The sequence below is a fragment of the Mustela putorius genome, unplaced genomic scaffold (genome assembly GCF_011764305.1).
Source record: "Mustela putorius furo isolate JIRA1106 unplaced genomic scaffold, ASM1176430v1.1 tig00003898_pilon_pilon_pilon, whole genome shotgun sequence".
Classification (NCBI taxonomy): Eukaryota; Metazoa; Chordata; class Mammalia; order Carnivora; family Mustelidae; genus Mustela; species Mustela putorius.
Window position 1 is genome coordinate 29,775,365 of NW_025422047.1, and position 27,796 is coordinate 29,803,160.

Below are 27,796 nucleotides of genomic sequence, written 5' to 3' on the forward strand. Positions count from 1 at the left end.
TCCCAGCAGGCATGAGCTATCCTTAGAGCAACGTGGAACTTGCCAGGGCAAGTGGAGATGTTGAGAAAGTGGATGAAGGGAAGAGGAATAGTCCTGAACTGCAAGATGCTTCTTTCTTTCCCTTGACGATGAAACTACATGAATACCTAAATTAACAATAAGTGACATAAGTATGATGTGGGCTTAAAAGTCATCGGTATTTCTACTGCATCAGATATTGCTTTGAAATCAATTCTAATTCCTGAAAGCACCTCCATTCTTATTTTGTAATCACATTGTGGGCTCTGGAGTTTTTAGGCCATTTGTATAAAAAAAAGGGGAGGGTCGTAGTAAAAGAATTGTATGACAAGCAAAAGGGAGATGTAATGACTGCTTTACGATTTTAGAAAGTACTAACTTCCTAGTAAGTGTAGAAAAAGAATTTTTGAATTGATTACAAATTTTGTTGGTATTTATTAGTCAAGTTCTTTATTTTCTAACACACTAAATGTAGAAACAGAAGCTCGGTGTCCGTAATCTCATTCTTCATATCCATTCTTTATACGGTTCTCCCTTCATAAAGTTCTTAGAGAGGAAGCGTCCCTGGCAGTTTGAAGCTTGTGTAGTAAGAAACCTTGAGAAATTCATCCAGTGTGGCCTTTCACCTTGAGAGAGGACAGCTAAAGCCTTCCCAGCACATGGGTATTTATTCTACTCTTAAAGATGCCTAGAGAAGTTAAATCCATAGCAGGGTCAATCTGTGCTCACTGGTAAGATGAGCTTTATTATCTGGCCAGAATCCCCACTATTTGAGTTCCCTTGTTGTCTTCTTTACTTTTCAGTGACACTCAGGGCAAATCTCAACACCAGGTTCCTTGGGAGCTGAGGGTTTGAAGATACTTTTTCCCCTCAAGAAAAAAATTAGTTTTCAGTCTGTCTTGTGTAATATTTTATGTGTTGAAAACTAATTAGCTCATCCATTTGTAATCTGGCTGCTTGTCTTCTAGACTAAATAATTCAAATAATGGCTTTAAAATAGATCTATTGATGATCTTTTAAGCATTTGGCTTAAATAACCTATTTTGACCCTCTCCAAGCTGAATAACCTCTCAAAATGAGCCACTGGTTGTAATCAGCCACGCGTTCATCTATTTCTAAGTGGTCTAGCTATTTTCCAAAAATTAAATAGATATCTATGAATGCTCTCAAAAACCTGTAAGTTGAACCCCTTAAATAGTTTTATATGTGTTTCATCTAAGTGATAATTTGGGAGTTTGTGTACCTGTCTCTCTATAACAAGACACCTACAGGTTTAGAGAAAAATACCTATAAATTTGCAGTCCTTGTTTGTCATCTGGTACACATTATAAGGTTAAAAATCCGCCCAGCTCACTGCAGCCCCCGGTGCCGGCTTGTATGCCCACACACCACACAAACATACATTCTTCTGTCAGTTTTTGTTAAATGCATATCGTGGGCATGAATAAGATAAAATTTCTGGCTTTGTTGGTAAGGGCGGATGCCAAAAAAGCTGATAAACCAGGTTGTGTACCATTATAGAGGTGAACTGGGAATATAATATTTGAGTAAAACACGCAGGATCCACTGGGTTTTATTACACAGGGAAAGTAGGGCAAGGCATGCTGGGAGCTGGTTCTTTTTTTTTTTTTTTTTTTTTTTTTTTTGATTTTATCTATTTACTTGAGAGAGAGACAGTGAGAGAGAGCATGAACGAGGAGAAGGTCAGAGAGAGAAGCAGACTCCCCATGGAGCTGGGAGTCTGATGCGGGACTCGATCCCAGGACTCCAGGATCATGACCTGAGCCGAAGGCAGTCGTCCAACCAACTGAGCCACCCAGGCATCCCTGGGAGCTGGTTCTTTAGGTGAATTGTGATCAGTTGCAAGTGTTGGAATCCGTGTTGGGACGCAGGGTTGAACAGGTTGTTTGGGAGGAACTGGCTAAGTCAGCTGAAACCATGGGGATGAAAGAGCCATTAAAGGATGGTAAGTGGTTTGTGTCTTGGCTAAAACTGAAAATGATGTGGCAGCTGGGTCAGAGGCTGGTGAGAAAGGATGGAATCTGGGTAGCTGATAAGAAGCTTCCTGGTGGTAGTTCAGGTAGCATGATGAGGACCTTGAAGAGAAAATACAATGGGAGCAGGAATGAATAGGAAGTATGGGTTCTATGGGCTTGGTAGGAGTGTAGGTTGGGTAGGGGCAGTAAAAATGGTTATGGTCTAGAGTGACTCTCAATCTCTCCAGCTTGCCAAGTATGCAAGAAGTTACTGATGTGAGGCACTGAGGCAGAGATGGCTTTGATACTTGACTTTCCCCTAGACTTGTAAGAATAGACCAGCAGTTTTAGTCTGGAGCTCAGGAGACAAGTTCAAGATGGAAATGGAGATTGGTGGTTGAAAACCTCAAGAGTCAGGAAGATGAGAGCACAAATAGAGCCTTCCAGGAATACCGACATTTAGGATGATAAGAATAGGGAAGCCAGGTAGCAAGGTAAGCAATGCAACTCTGAGGGAGCAGAGCCTCAGAAGGCAGGGAGATGTAGCCAGGAAGGAATGGGCGTTGAGGGGAAGTGTCTCGTGCTGCAGAAGACTGATGATTGAGAAGAAGGGAGTTTGGAGGACTAAACTAGGGCAGTTTCACTGAAGTGTTGGTGTCAAAAGCCACATGACAGTAGTTTTAGAAGCAAGTGGCAACAGGGGAAGAAGCTGTTGACTTTTAATAGCCTTACTATAGGTATTAATGGGTACTTAGGTTTTCTGTTGAGTTCTCCTATGAACATTGTGACAGAGGTATTTTGCAGATGAGAAATTGAGTTTTAAATAAATATTTGTCCAAATTGCACAATGAATAAATTAACCAAAATTCAGTCTCTAGTTCCTTATTAGTTTTAAATGTGTTGGTCTATGAATGTAATAAGATAGGTAGAATTGATTATTATTCTCTCAGTATATAAACAAGTTATAGCTCCAAATGACTATTTTTCAAGTATTTTTCTGAAATAAGACTGATAACTTCTATTTATATTCAATGTCATAGCCTAAAAATTCCCACTCTGTTACTCATATCATCTTTATGCAATTGCATAATCAAAAGCAACATAGTAATAAAGCTGTATGTATGGATGTATGTCATGGGCTTCGGGATGTAGATTTTGAAGGAAAGCACACACATGTGTGTACACATTACATAAATGTATTAAGTTGGCTCTAAAGGCATACTTGATAGCAATGAAGGAATATAGGTATTAGAGAAATGGGTGATAAAATACTTTACATAGGAAAGATTAACAAAGTCTTACCCTCTGTAAATAGGTATCCCAGAGTCTTTAGGACCAGTCAGAATTAATAATGTCCTGATCATCAGGGCCACAAAGGCCTATAGAGGTCTTGGTTAAGCCAGCTCTCAAAATTTGAGAACTAAACTGATTGGTGTCTAATGAATGTCTGTGTTACTGGTTCAAAATAAAGTAGTAAATAGTAAAATAACAGTATGCCCATCACATTAAATAGTATAACATAATAACTCTATTGGAAAAATGTCCACGATTTATAGTAAAGTCAACAAAGCCTGGGCATTTTCTATGTGAATAACAGAGAAGTGGGAACTCTTGTTGCAATGTAGTTCATGCCCTATGTGGTTTTGTCCCAAAGGTTTTCAAGCTTTACAGCTGCTTCATTGTGACAAAGTATGGTGTTCAAGAGAAGGGAGAGGTCATGGAAATTCTAGGTTTGCGATTCTAGTCAATGTAGGAAAGGTTTTTAGATTGAGGTGGTACTTGAAAACTGGTACTTGAGAGTGGGATTTGGAAACAAGGAGTACGTTGGTGATGGCATCACGGATCACTATCAAAGGCAAAAAATTCAATAAATAAAGGTTTTTTCTGGGGGTAGGCCATGTTGAAGTTTGCTTTATGTCTGAAAATGAGGGGAAATGCCTTCTTTTGGAAATTCATAGGTAAAGTCAAATTGCATCTTCTACCCATAACATACATGTTGACTGCTCAGAATCGGACAAGTGAATTTGTTTAGACATCAAGGTCTCTTGGGAATTTTTGGCTGTTGATTTAGGATTGATATATATATATATATATATATATATATATATATATATATATATGAGATTCTAGTCATGTTTTAGTTTATATCATAGCAAAGAGGTTTTAAATGACCTCTTTATGAATGCAGTTGCCACCGCTTCTATTCTCATTTCCCTTGATCTCAGCATGGCTTTTGACACTGTCAACCGAGCTATCATTTCAGAGTGCTTGAGGGAATTTCTATCCTTAAACACTCAATTTTACATCAAAATAACACTTGAAAAGCACAGTTTTGTAGGCAAATATTTTAGCTAAATGGTTTTTTCAAGAATATTGAAAATTCTATTTAGTTATAACAATAGCATCTAGATGTCTGATTGTTTTAGTTGAGCTGTAAAAAGGCTTTCCATTTCCCCCTGCTCCTGGGGGCTGTTTTGAAGATGTTTTGCATCTGGTCTGTTTGCTTTGCCATGAGCATCGGTGGCTGCGTGTGTAAGGAGGCACCTTCTGGCCTACTGAAGTGAGCAACATGATGAACCAACGGAGCTTTGTTTTGAACTAGAACTTCATGTTGCCCTGGTTTGCTTTGGTGCCCTGTTGGCATGAAAGTGGTTATTTCCATACCCAGCGCCCTTGGTCTGTTTGATCTCAATATAGAATGACATTAACTTATGAGCTACTTGATCTTTCTCCTGGTGAATGTGCTTAAAGACTGACTTTTCTTCCTTAAGATATGGTGGTTAAAGAGAGGTAATCACAGGTAAATTCTGACTTCGAGCTCTTAGGACACCCCAACCATTGAAATTAAATCTCAGTGTTACAAGGTAAATAGCATTCTTAGTCCAGGATTATTAGTTATAAAGCTGGTACCAGCTTTTGTCCCTTCACTTGTCCTTCCTTTATATTGTATTAAATGTATTAGTAAGACTTAAAACTGTCATTTGAAAAATATCCCTACATTTATTCGCCATTTATCTCTGCCTAATATAGAAGTTTGGACTTGACTCTAAATTGCCTCTGGACTTCATAGCTCTCCTCCCCAGCTGGCCATTCTTCCAAGAACCCTTTTCTAAACTCCAGCAGTCCTTGAAGTCATAGTGCTGTGTAAAAGTGAGAAAACTTTACTTCCAGACAGAACTCTGGTATCCTACAGTTGTTAACCTTTTGGCACACTAAGGGATAATGGCTGTGTTATGCTGTGAATTAGGTGTCCTGAGCAGATTTCCTGATTTAATTTTGAAATGTGTTTCTTCTTGGACACTATAATTTATGGGACTTATCAGTATAGGTTTTAGCTAGAGAGCTAAACATTTTCAGGAATGGTAAGGAACTTATTAAAAAATGAGAGACATTCAATCCATTTTACCATAAAATATTTGAAGTTTATTAACAATAAATTTTGTATAAAAACTGCACATTTCTTTGTCATAAGACAAGTCCATTATTTTGTAAGGAAATAAGTTAAAAAAAAAAACACGAGGAGCTTTTTGAGATTCTGATTATGAAAAGCAAATGTGATTATCTTGGATTTGGGTCATTGATTACAAACATAGGAGTCTGAATTTTTCAGAGGAGAAAAAAAAACCAACAAAAAACCAGATGTCAGAAATTACCCCTTTGACTGTCTTGGATTTCTGAAGAAGAAAAAGGGAAGGGAAAGACCAAAGAAAACATAATAAAATGTTGCAAATGGAATGGAGCAGGGTTAAAATGAATGAATGCAACCTGTTCTAGCAACGGGAACATTCCATGCTCCTTTTAGAAGACCCACTGGTAGCCCAGTCACCTTAGACTGAACAGAGGTAGAGGGCACTCTTCTAGTGAAGTGGAACTGATATAATGGGGAGTGATCCAATAAGGTTTTACATAGACACAAAACAATGGCTTATGAGGTAAAGACAGTACAAGTAGATATGGTATAAATGGACATAAAAGCTATGGCCATTCATGGGCAAGGAGTACCTTTTATTTTTTTTTTTTAAGATTTATTTATTTATTTTAGAGAAAGAAAGAGTGTGAGCACTAGTGGAAGGGGCAAAGGAAGAGGGAGAGAGAGAATTCCAAGCAGACTCCACATAGCGTGGAGCCCAACGCGGGGCTTGATCTCACACCCCTGAGATCATGACCTGAGCTGAAACCAATTCGGACGCTACCCATGTGCCCCTATTGACTATCTTTTTTAAATGAAAATCTCTTTGGCTATAAAATGAACAGAACCCCACAAAACACATTCATGCTAACTTAACTACAAAATCAGTGATAAAAGAGGCTATAATTAGCTCTATGTTGTTTCCTGAGATTTATGACTTTACAATAGTAATAATCTTGGTAACTCAATTTTGTTTAGTCCCTTTAGCCACTTTGGTGAGATAAGTGGTAGGATCCCCATTTTACACATGTGGAAACTGAGACCCAGGAGTAGTATCCTAGTTCATATAGAAGTCTTGAGATTTGAACCCAGCTCAGCCTTAGTCCATTGTCTGTGCAGCTTTCTTTCCTCAGTTCTATCAGTCACACAGCCTTTTATATCTTAGGTTCTCCTTGATGAGAGGGCGGTTGCGAAGTCTACTTGTTAGTAGTTGTTGCTTCTGCAAATAGATGGCCTTTGTGTTTGGGTCATGTACAAAGGCGGTGGGAGCACTTTCTAAATGCTCCTTTTGCATTATCTGTGGAAGGAGGCAATTTTAATTCATTCTTTCTCTATACTGTCTTATTGTAATATGTCCTCAAAGAGGTAGGCTTAACTCCTGGGAAAAATTTTTTCCTTGTTTTTCTCTTATCATTGATAAAAACTGAGATGAATCAGTATGTCAAAATTTCTTGTCTTTTCTGTTCCCTTAGAAAAATTTAAGAAATATGGAAGCTCTATGTAATCAGTGCAGAAATAGAGCACATTGTTAAAATTTTTTTTTTTTTTTTTTTTTTTTTTTTTTTTTTTTTTTTTTTTGTTTGGGGTAGCTTTTATTTTTTTTTTTTTTTTTTTTTTTTTTTTTTTTTTTTTTTTTTTTTTTTTTTTTTTTATTTTTTTATAAACATATATTTTTTATATACATATATTTTTATCCCCAGGTCTGTGAATCACCAGGTTTACACACTTCACAGCACTCACCAAATCACATACCCTCCCCAATGTCCATAATCCCACCCCCTTCTCCCCAGCCCCCTCCCCCCGGCAACCCTCAGTTTGTTTTGTGAGATTAAGAGTCACTTATGGTTTGTCTCCCTCCCAATCCCATCTTGTTTCATTTATTCTTCTACCCACTTAAGCCTCCATGTTGCATCACCACTTCCTCATATCAGGGAGATCATATGATAGTTGTCTTTCTCTGCTTGACTTATTTCGCTAAGCATGATACGCTCTAGTTCCATCCATGTTGTTGCAAATGGCAAGATTTCATTTCTTTTGATGGCTGCATAGTATTCCATTGTGTATATATACCACATCTTCTTGATCCATTCATCTGTTGATGGACATCTAGGTTCTTTCCATAGTTTGGCTATTGTGGACATTGCTGCTATAAACATTCGGGTGCATGTGTCCCTTTGGATCACTACATTTGTATCTTTAGGGTAAATACCCAATAGTGCAATTGCTGGGTCATAGGGCAGTTTCTATTTTCAACATTTTGAGGAACCTCCATGCTGTTTTCCAGAGTGGCTGCACCAGCTTGCATTCCCACCAACAGTGTAGGAGGGTTCCCCCCTTTCTCCGCATCCTCGCCAGCATCTGTCATTTCCTGACTTGTTGATTTTTAGCCATTCTGACTGGTGTGAGGTGATATCTCATTGTGGTTTTGATTTGTATTTCCCTGATGCCAAGTGATATGGAGCACTTTTTCATGTGTCTGTTGGCCATCTGGATGTCTTCTTTGCAGAAATGTCTGTTCATGTCTTCTGCCCATTTCTTGATTGGATTATTTGTTCTTTGGGTGTTGAGTTTGCTAAGTTCTTTATAGATTCTGGACACTAGTCCTTTATCTGATATGTCGTTTGCAAATATCTTCTCCCATTCTGTCAGTTGTCTTTTGATTTTGTTAACTGTTTCCTTTGCTGTGCAAAAGCTTTTGATCTTGATGAAATCCCAGTAGTTCATTTTTTTCCCTTGCTTCCCTTGCCTTTTGCGTTGTTCCTAGGAAGATGTTGCTGCGGCAGAGGTCGAAGAGGTTGCTGCCCGTGTTCTCCTCAAGGATTTTGATGGATTCCTTTCGTACATTGAGGTCCTTCATCCATTTTGAGTCTATTTTTGTGTGTGGTGTAAGGAAATGGTCCAATTTCATTTTTCTGCATGTGGCTGTCCAATTTTCCCAGCACCATTTATTGAAAAGGCTGTCTTTTTTCCATTGGACATTCTTTCCTGCTTTGTCGAAGATTAGTTGACCATAGAGTTGAGGGTCTATTTCTGGGCTCTCTATTCTGTTCCATTGATCTATGTGTCTGTTTTTGTGCCAGTACCATGCTGTCTTGATGATGACAGCTTTGTAATAGAGCTTGAAGTCCGGAATTGTGATGCCACCAACGTTGGCTTTCTTTTTTCAATATCCCTTTGGCTATTCGAGGTCTTTTCTGGTTCCATATGAATTTTAGAATTATTTGTTCCATTTCTTTGAAAAAGATGGATGGTACTTTGATAGGAATTGCATTAAATGTGTAGATTGCTTTAGGTAGCATAGACATTTTCACAATATTTATTCTTCCAATCCAGGAGCATGGAACATTTTTCCATTTCTTTGTGTCTTCCTCAATTTCTTTCATGAGTACTTTATAGTTTTTCTGAGTATAGATTCTGTGTCTCTTTGGTTAGGTTTATTCCTAGGTATCTTATGGTTTTGGATGCAATTGTAAATGGGATTGACTCCTTAATATCTCTTTCTTCTGTCTTGCTGTTGGTGTAGAGAAATGCAACTGATTTCTGTGCATTGATTTTATATCCTGACACTTTACTGAATTCCTGTATAAGTTCTAGCAGTTTTGGAGTGGAGTCTTTTGGGTTTTTCCACATATAGTATCATATCATCTGCGAAGAGTGATAATTTGACTTCTTCTTTGCCGATTTGGATGCCTTTAATTTCCTTTTGTTGTCTGATTGCTGAGGCTAGGACCTCTAGTACGATGTTGAATAGCAGTGGTGATAATGGACATCCCTGCCGTGTTCCTGACCTTAGCGGAAAAGCTTTCAGTTTTTTTCTCCATTGAGAATGATATTTGCGGTGGGTTTTTTCATAGATGGCTTTGATGATATTGAGGTATGTGCCCTCTATCCCTACACTTTGAAGAGTTTTTGATCAGGAAGGGATGTTGTACTTTGTCAAATGCTTTTTCAGCATCTATTGAGAGTATCATATGGTTCTTGTTCTTACTTTTATTGATGTGTTGTATCACATTGACTGATTTGCGGATGTTGAACCAACCTTGCAGCCCTGGAATAAATCCCACTTGGTCGTGGTGAATAATCTTTTTAATGTACTGTTGAATCCGATTGGCTAGTATTTTGTTGAGTATTTTCGCATCTGTGTTCATCAAGGATATCGGTCTATAGCTCTCTTTTTTTGGTGGGATCCTTGTCTGGTTTTTGGGATCAAGGTGATGCTGGCCTCATAAAATGAGTTTGGAAGTTTTCCTTCCATTTCTATTTTTTGGAACAGTTTCAGGAGAATAGGAATTAGTTCTTCTTTAAATGTTTGGTAGAATTCCCCCGGGAAGCCGTCTGGCCCTGGGCTTTTGTTTGTTTGGAGATTTTTAATGACTGTTTCAATCTCCTTACTGGTTATGGGTCTGTTCAGGCTTTCTATTTCTTCATGGTTCAGTTGTGGTAGTTTATATGTTTCTAGGAATGCATCCATTTCTTCCAGATTGTCAAATTTATTGCCGTAGAGTTGCTCATAGTATGTTCTTATAATAGTTTGTATTTCCTTGGTGTTAGTTGTGATCTCTCCTCTTTCATTCATGATTTTATTTATTTGGGTCCTTTCTCTTTTCTTTTTGATAAGTCGGGCCAGGGGTTTATCAATTTTATTAATTCTTTCAAAGAACCAGCTCCTAGTTTCGTTGATTTGTTTCTATTGTTTTTTTGGTTTCTATTTCATTGATTTCTGCTCTGATCTTTATGATTTCTCTTCTCCTGCTGGGCTTAGGGTTTCTTTCTTGTTCCTTCTCCAGCTCCTTTAGGTGTAGGGTTAGGTTGTGTACCTGAGACCTTTCTTGTTTCTTGAGAAAGGCTTGTACCGCTATATATTTTCCTCTCAGGACTGCCTTTGTTGTGTCCCACAGATTTTGAACCGTTGTATTTTCATTATCATTTGTTTCCATGATTTTTTTTCAATTCTTCTTTAATTTCCCGGTTGACCCATTCATTCTTTAGAAGGATACTCTTTAGTCTCCATGTATTTGGGTTCTTTCCAAACTTCCTTTTTGTGGTTGAGTTCTAGCTTTAGAGCATTGTGGTCTGAAAATATGCAGGGAATGATCCCAATCTTTTGATACCGGTTGAGTCCTGATTTAGGACCGAGGATGTGATCTATTCTGGAGAATGTACCATGTGCACTAGAGAAGAATGTGTATTCTGTTGCTTTGGGATGAAATATTCTGAATATATCTGTGATGTCCATCTGGTCCAGTGTGTCATTTAAGGCCTTTATTTCCTTGCTGATCTTTTGCTTGGATGACCTGTCCATTTCAGTGAGGGGAATATTAAAGTCCCCTACTATTATTGTATTGTTGTTTATGTGTTTCTTTGATTTTGTTATTAATTGGTTTATATAGTTGGCTGCTCCCACGTTGGGGGCATAGATATTTAAAATTGTTAAATCTTCTTGTTGGACAGACCCTTTGAGTATGATATAGTGTCCTTCCTCATCTCTTATTACAGTCTTTGGCTTAAAATCTAATTGATCTGATATAAGGATTGCCACTCCTGCTTTCTTCTGATGTCCATTAGCATGGTAAATTCTTTTCCACCCCCCTCACTTTAAATCTGGAGGTGTCTTCGGGCTTAAAATGTGTTTCTTGGAGGCAACATATAGATGGGTTTTGTTTTTTTATCCATTCTGATACCCTGTGTCTTTTGACAGGGGCATTTAGCCCATTCACATTCAGGGTAACTATTGAGAGATATGAATTTAGTGCCATTGTATTGCCTGTAAGGTGACTGTTACTGTATATGGTCTCTGTTCCTTTCTGATCTACCACTTGTAGGCTCTCTCTTTGCTTAGAGGACCCCTTTCAATATTTCCTGTAGAGCTGGTTTTGGTATTTGCAAATTCTTTCAGTTGTTGTTTGTCCTGGAAGCTTTTAATCTCTCCTTCTATTTTCAATGATAGCCTAGCTGGATATAGTATTCTTGGCTGCATGTTTTTCTCGTTTAGTGCTCTGAAAATATCATGCCAGCTCTTTCTGGCCTGCCAGGTCTCTGTGGATAAGTCAGCTGCCAATCTAATATTTTTACCATTGTATGTTACAGACTTCTTTTCCCGGGCTGCTTTCAGGATTTTCTCTTTGTCATTGAGACTTGTAAATTTTACTATTATGTGACGGGGTGTGGGCCTATTCTTATTTATTTTGAGGGGCATTCTCTGAACCTCCTGAATTTTGATGCTTGTTCCCTTTGCCATATTGGGGAAATTCTCCCCAATAATTCTCTCCAGTATACCTTCTGCTCCCCTCTCACTTTCTTCTTCTTCTGGAATCCCAATTATTCTAATGTTGTTTCGTCTTATGGTGTCACTTATTTCTCGAATTCTCCCCTCGTGGTCCAGTAGCTGTTTGTCCCTCTTTTGATCAGCTTCTTTATTCTCTGTCATTTGGTCTTCTATATCACTAATTCTTTCTTCTGCCTCATTTATCCTAGCAGTGAGAGCCTCCATTTTTGATTGCACCTCATTAATAGCTTTTTTGATTTCAACTTGGTTAGATTTTAGTTCTTTTATTTTCTCCAGAAAGGGCTTTTATATCTCTCGAGAGGGTTTCTCTAATATCTTCCATGCCTTTTTCGAGCCCGGCTAGAACCTTGAGAATTGTCATTCTGAACTCTAGATCTGACATATTACCGATGTCTGTATTGATTAGGTCCCTAGCCTTCGGTACTGCCTCTTGTTCTTTTTTTTGTGGTGAATTTTTACGTCTTGTCATTTTGTCCAGATAAGAGTAAATGAAGGGGCAAGTAAAATACTAAAAGGGTGGCAACAACCCCAGGAAAATATGCTTTAGCCAAATTAGAAGAGATCCAAAATCGTGAGTGGGGAGAAAGGGGATAAAAAGAGGTTCAAAAAGGAAGAAAGAAAAAAAAAAAGAAAAAAAAAAAAAAAGAATTTTTTTTTAAAAAAGAAAACACCTAAGAAAAATGTAAAAATATATATATATATATTAGATAAACTAGTAAAAAATCGTTAAAAAAGAAAAAGGTAACAGTTAAAAAAAAAAAAAAAAAATTTTACCCGAAGGCGAGAAAAAAAAAAAAAAAAAAAAATGAAAAAGAAAAAATTAAATTAACTGCAAGACTAAAAAAAATCACAGGGAAAAAGCCTTGAGTTCCGTGCTTTGCTTTCTCCTCCTCTGGAATTCTGCTGCTCTCCTTGGTATTGAAACCGCACTCCTTGGTAGGTGAACTTGGTCTCGGCTGGATTTCTTGTTGATCTTCTGGGGGAGGGGCCTGGTGTAGTGATTCTCAAGTGTCTTTGCCCCAGGCGGAATTACACCGCCCTTACCCGGGGCTGGGGTGAGTAATCCGCTCGGGTTTGCTTTCAGGAGCTTTTGTTACCTGAGCGCTTTCCGTAGAGTTCCGGAGGACGGGAATACAAATGGCGGCCTCCTGGTCTCCGGCCCGGAGGAGCCGAGAGCCCAGGGCCCCACTCCTCAGTGCGCCCTCAGAGAACAGCGCCCAGTTACTCCCGTCTGCCTGACCTCCGGCCGCGCTCCGAGCTCACCGAGCCTGCGACCGGTTCAAGGTAACACGGAGCTGCGAGCTTACTGTCGGCTCTGTCTCTGTAGCCGGCTTTCCCGTTCCAATACCCGCAAGCTCTGCGACATTCAGACACCCCCGATCCTTCTGTGACCCTGCGGGACCTGAGGCCACGCTGACCCCGCGTGGGCTTCGCCCCGGTTTAGCCTCTGGAGCGATGTCCCTCCGCGGAACAGACTTTTAAAAGTCCTGATTTTGTGCGCGGTTGCTCCGCCGCTTGCCGGGAGCCGGCCCCTCCCCCCGGGGTCTATCTTCCCGTCGCTTTGGATTCACTTCTCCGCCGGTCCTACCTTTCAGAAAGTGGTTGTTTTTCTGTTTCCAGAATTGCTGTTCTTCTTCTCTTCGATCTGCCGATGGATTTTCAGGTGTTTGCAATCTTTAGATAAGCTATCTAGCTGATCTCCGGCTAGCTGAAGCAGTCTCAGCTTGCTACTTCTCCACCATCTTGACTCCTCCCCCCACATTGTTAAATTTTATGAAGACTTATTCACCAGAATGATTCAAGAGAAAAATTCAAGTGTATGGATGCTATAGCCACACTTTATATGTGAAATGTAGACTGAAATAAGAAACATAATTGAATTAGCATGAGGACATTAAGTGATAAAATGAATGTTTTTATTGACTAAGGGTGAGTAGTTGGACTATTATAGTGAAAATCTCAATCAAGGCATCTAAGATATTTAAGACTTAAATGTGACTTTGACATAGCCTCTGGCAACATCTGAGGAGTTTCTAGACAAAACTGAATCATTTACATGGCATCTTATTACTGAAGAAATTTTGCTGTATTCACTAACAACCCAGATTATTATTTTTTTCTTAAAGCGAGTGATCCACCATTATTTAGAACATGTCTGTTGTATTTTAAAAGGACATTGTAATTGGGGCTATTTTAAATGAAGTAAAATTTCAATGTCAGTGTATTTGTGTGTACAAATGGGTACATATACGCACCAGCTAGGGTTGTTTTGTTTTGTTTTGTTTTTCTGACCTTTGGCTAAAATCAGAATCAGTGGGAAATTGGGATTTGAATGGGAAAAGCCTAATTCATGTTTATATTATAAGGGTTATAACAGAATTTACAGAACTGTCAATAAGTTCTAGAGTTTAAATTTTTCATACCAAGAATAATGCAGTATCTTATAAGTTTCCCAACAGCAAAATATGCATGTTTGTAGTTTTCTTTGATATCATAATATGAACTTCAAAATGGGGAAATATTTTGATCTAGATGTAAATATGGATGTTTGTTGTAAAATAGACTAGTGATTCACAGTAGGTTGCAAGGAGAAACGGGAGGAGTACAGATCTCTGAACAGACTCATTTGGTAGGTGCAGAAGGCTCTTTTTTTTTTTTTAATATTTTATTTATTTGACAGAAATCACAAGTAGGCAGAGAGACAGGCAGAGAAAGACGGGGGGAAGCAGTCTCTCCGCTAAGCAGAGAGCCCGATGCTGGGCTCCATCCCAGGACCTGGGATCATGACCTGAGCATAAGGCAGAGGCTTTAACCACTGAGCCACCCAGGTCCCCGCAGAAGGCTTTTTATATAAGATGTCCTGCTTCTCCAAAAGATCAGGGGTGGTAGAACATCTCTTTCATCCTACTTAGGGAGGATTGGACCTAATCTATCACTTTCTTGATGGGAGTTTGTCCTGTCTCTTGGGTTTTGGTAATCCAAGAACAAGACTGACACATTGTAATCATTTTCTCAACAGTGCCTACCACAGGGGATCAAATACAGTAGTTCTATAATAATTATTTCTTGAATACATGTAAAGCTGTATAAGAAGGTAGTGCATAATACTGTGCCAAAAGATTAGGTTAATTCATCATTGGGGTCAGGAAGCAGAGTTGAAAGAGTAATTCGTTTGGCCAATTAGGAATGGAAAGAAAGTACATCCGTGCACCAGCAACATGTTCAGTCAGCTGTGCTTCCATTTTGAGCCAGAGAGCTACAAAGCATCTATATGTCCAATAAATACAGTCTTGGAGGAATTTTCTCATCAATTTCCAACCTAGGGAATGATAATCGTGGCTCAGAAAGAGGGAATAAAACAGTTCCAATGATCTCATCATGTGTGTGTACTGCAAATTTAAATCAAAATGCAAATCTGAATGTATGGAAATGTATCTGAAATTCTACAGTTAGGCATGAAAATAAATTAGGGGACCTTTAAGGGTTATGTGCTACTTGACACGGAAGATGAAACCTGATTTTAGGGCATCCAGACATTGTTTTCTTACAATATAGTCTGTCTTGACAAGGAAAGAAAGGGAGACAGAAAAAGAACTGGATTTATTATTAAATGCTGCTTTGTCTTAAAAAAAAAAAATCCACTCTGGAGGATATATTCCATCTGTCCAAATGTATATACATTATGTTTAACTAGTGGGGGGATATTTAGTTAAGGTGTAGTTCCAAAAGTTTGAGTGAGAGAGTTTTCTCTGCCTTTGGATTCCTGTTTGGTTATTACTCACTTATTCCCAGTGATCAGAAATGTAAAATTGGGTGTCTAGGTAAGTAGTGTTTTCTATTCAGTACATTAGAATTGTTCTTTAGTTACCTCAGGTGCTGATCACAAATGGGTCACCAAGAGTATATCATAGAACAACCCAACATCCAGCTGGTGGGATTTTGAGACTCTTTCCCCCGTTACACTCACTCCTCCAGGGGCCCATGTATCCCATTTTTTTTTTTTTTAAGATTTTATTTGTTTATTTGACAGATAGAAATAACAAGTAGTCAGAGAGGCAGGCAGAGAGAGAGGAGGAAGCAGGCTCCCTGCTGAGCAGAGAGCCAGATATGGGGCTCAATCCCAGGGTCCTGGGATCATGACCTGAGCTAAAGGTAGAGGCTTTAACCCACTGAGCCACCCAGGTGCCCCCCATATATCCCATTGTACTAAACCCGTACCATTCTGTTTTTCTCAGTTTGGGCTTTTTCCTTAGTGCATTCATTTCAAAAGGACAAATACTGGTGTAAGAATGAAGAGGTTTTCTTACATTGTGAATGTTAATTTGTCAAAAGGCAGGAATAGGGATGTCTCTCATGATTAGAGTTCATTGGTGGTTGGATGAATGGAGAAGATGTGGACTGGTTTGAGGAGGTGGTTTCTCAAATTATTTTAAACACTGGCTATGTTGGAACCCTAAAGAATTGAATTTCTTAGCCTTGTTATTTTCATGATTTGTCTTCTGTGTTTCTGTTTGGGCTACAAGCTACATATGTAACTGCCTGTCCAGTGTGGTTAGCAACTAGCCCTATGTGGATTTTTTAATTCAAATTTAAATTTTATTTTATTTTATTGTGAAAGATGTCTTTTATAAGTTATAATTTTAACTAATGAAATAAAATTTAAAAGGTCTCAGCTGCACTAGCCACATTTGAAATGCTCAGTAGCCACATGGAATTAGTAACTGCCATCATGGACGACAAAATCCGTAGAATATTTCCATCATTACAGGAAGTTCTACACTGAACATATTTTCAGCTTTCACATTTTCAGATTTTGCCCCGAACATTCTGCTTGCACAATTGTCCTTTCCTTTTGAAAGAAAGAGTAGTGGATTTTTCAGTGGTTTTCTTTTTCTTTTCTTTCTTTCTTTCCTTTTTTTTTTTTTTTTTTTGGTGCACTTTGCATGTTGTTTGCTATAGGTGCTCCTTCTTAATAATTACAGTAGTGCTCCCCTGTTCTGAATATATATTAAAGCATTTTTCAGTAGGGCTATGATGAAGTGTACCTTCACCACTCCTCTTAGGTGGTGTGGTTCAGTGCCTTGGTTTTAATTCATAGAAACACTACTGCCGCACAGTAAATTATATTGAAATAAGTGTGGTGTATCATGACATAAATATCCCTGGAAAATGAGGAAAAACAAGTTTGACACTCAGGTGGCTAATACATCACTCAGATATTAAGAAATGGATTGCACTCTTGTTGGCAGGAAGTAAGGGGATAGAAGATGATTGCAGTGATATGTGGGTAAGGAAGAGAAAATAGGAAAAAATAATATGGATTATTTTCTACTCATTTGCTTTCTTCTCCTGTTATTAGTGGTGAAAATGTAGATCCTTTGCAGGTGACCATTGTGTAAGCGTTCCCCTTTCCTGTTATGCCCTGGCCTGTGTGTCTTGTCTTTCTGCAAGTGTTGGCATTGGCAGTATTTATCTCTGTTCTTCTGTGAATTCTCTCATTTGCATTGCATTCATTTATTGAATTCATGCGTCTTCCACTGTGTCATTTTCCTTTCATACTTCAGTTTTGTTTTGCTTTTTCCATCAATGCAGGATTATAATTCTTAACTCAAATGCCTTGGATACTCAATAGAGAAGAGTCACTAAAAAAAACAGCACCCCCCCTTCTTTTTAAAGTAGCAGAAATGTCTCCTTTTCTTGCTGTGGAATAGCAGAGGAAACGGGGAAATCAGGACATTCTTGGAAGTGAACAATATAGGATGAACTGAAAAGTGTTATTGTCAAGAAAATGGTCAGGACTGGCTGCATGCGGAAGTAAGTGATGGAACTGAAGTCTATTGACTATGGCCAAAGGTAACTAGCAGTTCCTAAAGCTGCCTGCTATCAACTCATCAGTTCAAAAGCAATCTGTGTTCGCCTCTTCTTTGCTTTCAGCCAGAGAATGGTGGAGCAGCAGAGCAGCAGATGTATAAGAGGAGAAGTAATTTCTCAACAGTTTGCTGTATTTGGTATGCCATCATAATTTAATCATATTGATTCCCAAACTGTACAATGCAATGCATTGTGAGACAGTGATTGGCACCTAGAGTCACTTATTATTTTGTCAAGAATCTGACATGCCAATCAATTGTGTGAGCAATGTATGCTTGCTTGAAATTGATCACGAAACACCTCATGTTAAGCATCTTGATGTTCTCTGCTAATGTAGGTCATTTCTGAGCTTTAGGGCTTTCACCCGAGCTTCTCTTTTGTAAGTAAGTGGGGGATGGGGTGCCAGAAGTATGGGCTATTGAGATCATTATACAACAGAACAGTACTTTCAATAATGGACTCCAAATGGGTTGTCATGCTGCCCTCGTTATTTAATGATTTCCTCTATGATTATTAAAGTAAAATGAGCTTACTATGGAGAATTTAGAAATGACAAGCAACTGCAAGGATGAAAACAGATAATCCTACCAATCACAGTAATACTGTTTATAATTTGGAGCTATTTCCTTCCAGTCTTTTCAAATTACCTGAGTATACTTTGGAAGACTTTTTTTTTTAAATAGTTTACTGTATCTTACATTATTGAATATTCAAAAACATGATTTTAATAGCATATAACATGGATATACGGTCATTGAATTAACACTTTTTGATTGGATATTTAGTTTTCTTTGTTGTCATAAATGAACCTGTGGTGAACATTTTTGTATCAACTTAATATAAATGTTTGCGTTCTTGTGATGATTTTAGAGGGCGGCATTATGGTGTGGCTATGGACGTCAAAGAAATTTGATTTATGTGGACAGCTTGTTTTTCAGCATGTGTGACACCATTTCCACCAGTAATGTATGTGAGTGGTAGGGATTTGCCATATCTTAATTTCTGTTAGACACTTAAAAATGTTTAATTTGAAAGTAAAAATTAGTATTCCATTAACAATAGCATATCTTTGACTGTAACAGAATAAATAATTTTTATGTTACCTTATTTCTTCCTGTCACTTAAAGGGCTTTACCTACTTTCCTGTTAGAACTTTACTGATTTTAATTGATTGTTGTGAATTACTTATGGAGGCAATAACCCATTTATGGCTTTGATGCTTCCTACTTTCTTGCTCCATCATTGTTTTCATTTTACTGTTTAGATATTTTCTTTGTATTCAAATCTGTGAACTTTGCCCTTCAGGGTTTCTTCATTACTTCTACAGCTAAGAATTATTCTTGTAGAAAAACAAAACAAAACACTAGTAATCCTTCTTTGTAGAAGACAAGACTGACACTAACATTTTTAATATGTCATAACATTGTGTTTTTTACTCTTGACTCTGTGGTGAAATTTTACGTGTGCCCTAGTGAGACATGGCTCTGATTCTCGCTCTCAGTACAGTATGTGGAATACAGTGGAGGCAAAAGAGATAACTGAACATTTTGAGTGATTATAAGGCATCTTTGGGATCTAGGCCATTTTGTGTGTATGTCTGCCATATGCTAGTGTTTGTTTTTGAACCATAGTGCTTTAATTACTGTAGTTTTATGATAAACTAGTAATGGGTTGTAGGGGAGAAATTTGTCCTAGTCCTCTTTTCTAAATTTTCTTGGGAATTCTGTCCTATTGATTTTTTTTTTAGGTAAAAGTCAACATCACTTGTCAACCTAACAAATAATTCACTTGTCCTTTTTATTAGGGATTAATTTCTAAAATAACTCATCTTTCCATTGAGGGATAGGATATATATCTACATTCAGGCATCATTTTATGTCCCTGAGAAAAATTTGGCCCTTCTCTTAAGAGTAGATGGAAATTTATCTTAAGTCTTATCTTCTTAAAGATTATATGAGAGTTATGCTCATTGTCACTTCTATTTTGTTGGGTTAAAAAAAAGTATCCTCGTGTTCCTTATTTTGCTTTCTAGTTCTTTTAATAGAACCTGTTGTTTTTTATTGAAGTAAAACTCACACAAGATAAATTTTACCTTTTTAATGTGAACAATTTGCCATTTAGTATACTCAAATATTGCACAACCAACCCTTCTGTCTAGTTACAGATATGTTCATCACTCCAAAAAGAAGAACCATTTCCATGAAACATTTTCTTCCCATTATTCCTACCCTTGGCCCTGGCCACCACTAATTTGTATTCTGTCTCTGTGGGGTTTAACTATTCTGGATATTTCCTATACACAGAATCATAAAATATGTGACCTTTTGTGTCTTATCTTTTGCACTGAACATATTTTTGAGGTCTGTTCACATTGTAGGATATATCAATTCTTCATTCCTTTTAGTGGCTGAGTAATATTCCACTGCCTGTTTGTACTGTAATTTTATTTTTTTAAAAGATTTTATTTATTTATTTGGCAGAGATCACAAGTAGGCAGAGAGGCAGGCAGAGAGAGAGAGAGAGAGAGAGAGAGGAGGAAGCAGGCTCCCCGCTAAGCAGAGAGTTGGATGTGGGGCTTGATCCCAGGACCTTGGGATCATGACCCAAGCTGAAGGCAGAGGCTTTAACCCACTGAGCCACCCAGGCACCCCTATACTGTAATTTTATTATCTGTTTATCCATTGATGAACATTTGGGTAGTTTCTACTGCTTAACTATTGTAAACAGTGGTTCCATACTCATGTGGATCCATGTATTGTTTTCAGTTTTTCTGGATATAGAGCTAAGAGTGGAATGGCTGTGACATGGTCATTCTATATTGAAGTTTTTTGATTAATTCTCAAAATATTTTCCATAGTGATTGAACCATTTTACACTTCAACTGATAATGCATGAGGGCTCTAATTTGTCTGCATCCAGTACCGCTTTTCTTTTCCTCCTCCTCCTCTTCTTCTCCCCCTCCTCCCCCTCCTTCCCTCCTCCCCCTTCCTCCACCCCCTCCTTCCCTCCTCCCCCTTCCTCCACCCCCTCCTTCCCTCCTTCCTTTCTCCCCCTCCTTGTCCCCCTCCTCCCTCTCCTTCTCTTCCTCCTTTCTCCCCCTCATCTCCTCTTTCTCTCCTCCTTCTTCTCCTGATATTTTAAATTATAGCCAGCCTCTTAGGAGTTAAATAGTATCTCATTTTGCTTTTGATTGCATTTCTTCAATGAAGTATGATTTTAAACATGTTTTAATATGCTTCTCAGGCAAAACTTAATTTTTAAAAGATTTTATTTTTTTAATTAAAAATAAAGCTACCCTATGACCCAGCAATTGCCCTATTGGGTCTTTACCCCAAAGATACAGATGTAGTGAAAAGAAGGGCCATATGCACCCCAATGTTCATAGCAGCAAAGTCCATAGTGGCCAAACTTGAAAGAGCCGAGATGCCCTGCAACAGATGAATGAATAAGGAAGATATGGTCCATATGCACAATGGAATATTACTCAGCCATCAGAAAGGATGAATATCCAACTTTGCATCAACATGGTTGGGTCTGGAGGAAATTATGCTGAGCAAAATAAGTCAAGCAGAGAAAGTGGATTATCATATGGTTTCACTCATTTTTGGAACATAAGGAATAGCATGGAGGACATGAGGAGAAGGAAGTGAAAAAAAGGGGGAAACTGGAAGGGGAGATGAACTATGAGAAGCTATGGACTATGGGAAACTAACGATGTAATGAATGGTGACTAAGATAACATAATACAAAAAATTAAAAATTTTTAAAAATTTAAAAAATATTTTTCTTTCTTTCTTTCCTTTTTTTTTTTTTTTTTTAAGTAATCTCCGTGCCCAACATGGGCCTTGAACTCACAACCCTGAGGTCAAGACTCATATGCTCTATGAACTGAGCTAGCAAGGGTCCCCAAAACTTATTGTTTTGAATTCAGTTTATTGCTACTCAGTTATCTCTATGATTTTTTATTTGTATACAGTTTTGTAACATTTTCATCATTTACTGAGACATGTTTGATTTTGACCTTTAAGTCCTTTCATACCACCCCCATCTCCATTAATTTTGATTCATTTCTCAGTAAACTAAAGTATATCTTCAAGTGAATTTTTAAAGGGATTTAGGTGTTAGTTTTTCTTGCCCTCAAATACTTAACTTTTTTATTATCTTATAACTTGGCTTGTTACAAAATTCATGGCATATAGACTTTTCTCTCTTAATTAAGGTGTTATAAATGTTGCTAGTTTATCTCATAGTATTTAAGTTGCAGGAGAGATATTTGATGCCAACCAGATTTTTGGTTTTTTTTTTTTGAAGATGAGGTAGTTTTTTTCCAGAAGTTTGCAGGTTTCTTTCATCCCTTTTGGGCCTTGCATTGTCAGCTTTTACCCTGGATATATATAAATGTGTGTGTGTGAGTGTGTATGAGTATGTTTCCTTAGTTTTGTATGGATCATGAGGCTTTCTTTACTTGCATACTCCTTGTTCCTTTTAAAATTAATATATATTTTTTTAATTTCTAAAGGTTTCCTTTTTTGTCCTTGAGTTTGTTTTTATTCCAGTTTCTCTATTTCCCCCTCCCATTGTAATGCATATAATTCAAAAGATGAATCTCTTTGCTGTTTTTCATGATAATCTTCTTGTCATTTTCAATTCTTTGTCTGTTCTTCTAAGTGCTAGATGAGCTGCTCAGTATTGCTCTCCACATTCGTGGTCTGATATTCTGTGGTGCTGGTTATACCCTCTGTTATATGCAGTACAGTTTTTATTTTTCCTCTTGCATGTTAGTTTCTTTCCTCACTATAACTTACTTTTTTCCGTCTCTCAGCTCTTTGTCTTTGCATTTTTTCTTAGGTTATTTCGAAGACTACAGACCCGGGAAATAGGAGGTCTGGGGTATAACCCCCGTCCTATATGACTGGAAACCTGGTTCTTGTAGTTTTTACTTCTCAATATATGAAATATAAATATATATGAAATTAACTATATGAAATCTGGTTGGTATATATATGAAAATATAAGAAAATAACTAATAGAAGAAAAATGATAGAATGTGCTTGCTTGAAAATCTATACCTGGTTATCAGGGGCTTTATCCTAAGAATGACTCACAAAAGTCAGATGTTTTGCAGCTTCATGTAGCAGGTGGTACGTACCAGTTAGATCATTGCCTTGTATATAATGCAGAATGTGTCTCTCTAGTAAAGAGATAAATGAATAAGAAAAGATGGGAAATTCCACTCCTTACCTGCATCTTTTGTGTCTGTGACTAATTTCTTTTCTTATATATGTTGGGTTATGAGCATTCTAGCACATTCCATAGAACTTACATTTGATAGTTTGCAAAATGGGGAAAGCATAAGTTTGCATAATTATTCTACCACTTTCGAGTTGTGGGAGCTTGTCCATTTTACATAACTTCTGAGCCTGAGTGTCACATTCTGTAAAAATCCCATCTCTAGGGGGTTTTGTGAGGACTGAATGAGCTGAGGATCCTTCCATGAACCTAAAACATCACTTGGCACGTGTTAGCACTAAGAGATCATCTCTTTAACTCAGTATTCATCTATCGAGTGTTATAAATTAGTCTCCAAACTCAGTCCTGGAGACTCTGTTATAAACAAGACTCTCTGCCCTCAAGGAGCTCAGAATTTAGGAGGACTTGTAGTAAAGGAAATCAGCAGTAATAAAACTCTATGAGACAACTGTACTGGAGAGGGTGTCTAAACTTGCTGGTCTTACTCACCTTTGTGTTCCAGTGCATCTTGTGGTTCCTGACCCCCCTAAATACCCTTTTACTAAGGTTGAATGAATGATTTATTCTATGAAAACTGGGACACATAAGTGAATAGTGGTCAGGAGAGAGGTTTAGCAGGGGGCAGTGAAGAATACCACAGAAGAGGGCCATTTCAGTCAGGGGAGGTTTCTAAATAGAAGTTACACATAAGCTGAAGTTTTTTTGCCTCCCTGTTCCTTTTGTAAATTAGATTAAATTTTTTGTTCTACCAAGGGACTTGATATTTCAAGGAATGTCGCTACATATCTTTTTGGTAAAATGAATCTTTTGTAATGCAAATAATCACTTCCTAATTTATATGTGGAGTAAGTTCAGATTTTTGTATGTTAGGTTTTCTTTTTTTTTTCTTTTTTTTTTTCCCCCCAAAGGTGGTCTATCTTTGGAATAAGTAAAAACATACTTATAGTAATTGAATGGGAAGTCATTGATTGGATTTCATCTTCATTCTTCCCTCTACATTCTATAGTGTAGAAAAAAAAGGGTTTAAATGTATAAATACCTTTACTGAAGTGAGTAAAGAGGGCATGTTCATGTAGACTTGATTGGAAATTCAAACTTTTCTTTCATTAAGTACTAAGTTGATCTTTAGAAGTCACTTCTTCATGACTCAGCTTGCTTTCCTCAGTGAAAAATGTGGAATTTGGATGGGGAAAGATTTAAATTCCCTGCAGCTTTAAAATTTTCTGGAAGGGAAAGAAGAAGATTAATGACAGATTTATCTTATAATTAGGGTAGTAAATTACTAATAATCAATAAGCTGAAAAATAGAAATAAAAATGATTCTTCGTGTTTAGCTTAAGATCAAGAAGTCTGGATTAAAAAATACAATTATGCTTATTTTAGACTTTTAGAAGGTGCCAGACAGTAATTTAAAGGAAGGTGAAATTTACATAGCCAATAATAAAAGTGGTTATCATATAAATAAGAAAATTTTCACATCAAAATTCTAATATGAATTGCTGTAAAGAATCAAATTTTGTGTGCTTGCACACAAACACACACACTAATTAAATTCTAATTCAAATTGGGTCACAGTATAAGAAGAGTTACACTAAATAGCAAGAAGTAAAATCCTAAGAAACAAATAGAACATGAAACAAACAATAGGAGAGTTCACGTCCTATTAATCTTTTGTCCTTGCCACTTTTCATCCTTGAAAGATTTACAATAATAAGGAACCACAGGGTACAATGAATCCTGAGGATTTAAATTTTATTCCAACTTGGATTACTTTTATCAAAAATTTATAATTTTTATTGAGTGATTTGGGGAGTTTTCATCCATTGTCTCATATTTGTTGTTTAGAAACACCTTGAAATGCATTAATCTAAGGAATAATGAGTATGTAAAATTATTCTGTCATTTGTCATACATCCATTCCTTCATTCATGTATTTATAGTGAACCAGCATTATGGGCACTGGTTTTTTTTTTCCTTTATTTCTAAAGATTTTATTTATTTATTTGACAGATATCACAAGTAGGCAGAGAGGCAGGCAGAGAGAGAGAGGGGGAAGCAGGCTCCCAGCTGAGCAGAGAGCCCAACGTGGGGCTCGATCCCAGGACCCTGAGACCATGACCCGAGCTGAAGGCAGAGGCTTTAACCCACCGAGCCACCCAGGTGCCCCTATGGGCACTGTTTTGATGTATCAGTAATACCTTAGAACCACACACGTCGCTAGTCACAGGTGCCTCTTGACCTCCTAATATGTGGCTAATCAGTGTTGAGATGTGTTGTAAATATAAAATACAGATGAGATTTCAAAGGTTTTGAAGAATTTATAAATTATTTCCCTCTTATTTTTATATTGATTGCATATTGAAATGATAATATTTTACATAGAATAAATAAAACATTTTAAAAATTAAGCTCAGCTATTTTAAAGTTTTATTGTGGCTACTAAAAATTTTAAGATTTCTCATGTTGCTTGTGTTACATTTCTTTTTTTTTTTAAAGATTTTATTTATTTATTTGACAGAGATCACAAGCAGGCAGAGAGAGAGGGGGAAACAGGCTCCCTGCTGAGCAGAGAGTCCAATGCAACTCCATCCCAGGACCCTGGGATCATGACCTGAGCCAAAGGCAGAGGCTTTAACCCACTGAGCCACCCAGGTGCCCCTTGTGTTACATTTCTATTGGACATTGCTGCCATAGAAATAAGTCATTTGTACTGTACTCCTGTATTAATTCTGACTCATTGTGTAAGAATACTCATGGTGGGTGATGATAACTCTTTCCTGTGAGTCATCTAAGTCATAGGGAATAACATTTTTTTATTGCTATCCTTTATCCATCAACGTAAGAATATATGAAGACATAGAAAAGGTCTGTTGTTTAAATGGCTTTGGATAACTTGGTCTATTTGGTAGCTGTTCTTCGAAATCTGTGGTACTGGAATGTATCTTTACTTCCTATAAGTGATGTGGACCAAGATTCACAGATACCTTTAAAATTTCTTGTTTTATCAGAAAGCTGTTTTTTTGTCAATAATATTGAAAACCTGTGTGCCGTTCAAAGACATGCTTCATCCTACCTTGTCTTGGCTACCTTCTCAAATATTATAACTGTAAACAAAATATACGTCCCTGGCTCTCTGAATACACATGGCTTGTTTCTCTCAGTTGTTTGTATCAGAATTTACCTGGAGGTGTTGCTGCTTTTCCTTTGGCCTGTCTTCCCTTTTAAATTCCATGTCCAGCCTACAATGGGCTTATTTAAGTGTTATCCTGTGTCTAATACACAGTGGGCACTCTAAAAAATATTTATTGAATTAAAAGATCACCTGCTGCAGTTGACGGGCTTAACTGTACTGCCTCAATGTCCCGTCCTTGCCCTTCATCAAAGTTATTTTAGCTCTGTGGGGTCACGTATCAGCATAAACCTAAAGATTCAAACACATCACTGTGGGCACGTGTATCAGCCATAAATTGATTGGAGAGTCTGCTGCGGTATTTATTTGTGGTTTTCTAACTTTAAAACTGTTTTTATTATCCAATAAACTCATCAAATATTGATCATCGGGTTACTATTTTGAAACTGCAACGGCTCCATATAGTCTCCTGTGCGTTTTCATGTTTAAAGATTGCCTTTGAGCAAATGAATTCAGTATTTAAAGTTATAAAATGTTTTCTCTGCTCTAATCCTCTGATGTCCTTTGTTGTTGTTCTCCTGCTCATTAATCCTGCCCACATTTCCGTATTCAGGAATTATCCCTCCTTGACAATAGCTGAAATGATTTCCCCAAGATTACACTGGGAGTACGGCTGAGCCAGAACTCATTGCTCCTGTCTTTGATCTCATGCTCTTTTCTCCAGTTTAACCTAAGAGCAGTCTAAACTAGAAGTCGAATTTTGGATTATGAAGTCATTGTCCCACTTCCCCGCTGCCTTTCCTCCCCGAGCTCATGTCGTTGCCGGACCACCACTCAAAACCACGGACTGTTTCACTCTCAGAAATCACCTCTGTATCCTACCAGGTAGAGCAGAACTTCCAGTTTGTTTCCTTTTTCCTTCTTTATGAATTTCATGTGATGTTCATTGATAGGAATGTATTTTTTGTGTTAAGTTTCATTGTTTTTCAGCATTTCATAATCAAGAACCTGAATCCCTGTTGAGGGTGAGAGGAGAAATGAGAACTGTTTCCTTCCATTCAGTAGAAATGCCATCCAGAGGCAGAGTGGGCCTCTTTGTCAAGTTTCCTTGAAACATATCCCTGTAGAAAGAATAGTTCCGACGTGATTGCAGAAGGGCTACAACTACTCCCCCAAGGAGGCCTCTGAGTCCTTGGTTTCTGGTTGCATATTGAGAAAGTTACCCAGGAGAACTACTGGAGCACAAAAATTCACATGGTGGAAATCTTACTTTATTTTTATATGAATAAGTAAGATATTTACATGATTACAGTTCAGAAGGGACAAAAGGGCATATCCTGTCTCTTCCACGCTGGCCCCCTGCCGCTCACTAGGTTCCCTGTTTGGGAGTCAATCACTTCTGTCAATTTATATAGAAAAAGGGGGCTGGGAAGATTGTTCGTTTGTTTGTAGATACATAAACTATGGACACTAATTTGCCTTTTTAATGAAACTGTGGTTTATTTTGGCAGTCAATCAATGTTAATATTTAATGAACTTCCACTCTTTTTATGGCTGCATACTACTCTATTTTGTGGTATTACATAATTTATTTCATGGCATGCTGACATTAAACATGTAGATTATTTACTTTCACTATTACTGTCAGTGTCACATATAATTTTTACAAATACATAGGAACATACTTTAGGAGGTCACATTCCTAGAAATATTGTATGTGAGGATATGCTCATTTGTAATATTATTTTCAGGCTTTATTTAAAGCCTTAAATAAAGGCTTATTATTTAAAGAGAACACATGTTCATGAGGCACAATTCTTTTAAAAGGAAAAGGAATGAAATTAGTCTCCCTCTTA

At 37.6% G+C, this 27,796-nt stretch overlaps 1 protein-coding gene across 3 annotated transcripts in view; it reads left to right on the forward strand.

The window, feature by feature from the left end:
- NPAS3 (neuronal PAS domain protein 3) overlaps positions 1–27,796 on the forward strand; it is an 847,978-nt gene that overhangs the window by 175,959 nt on the left and 644,223 nt on the right. The gene's annotated exons all lie outside the window — the stretch shown is intronic.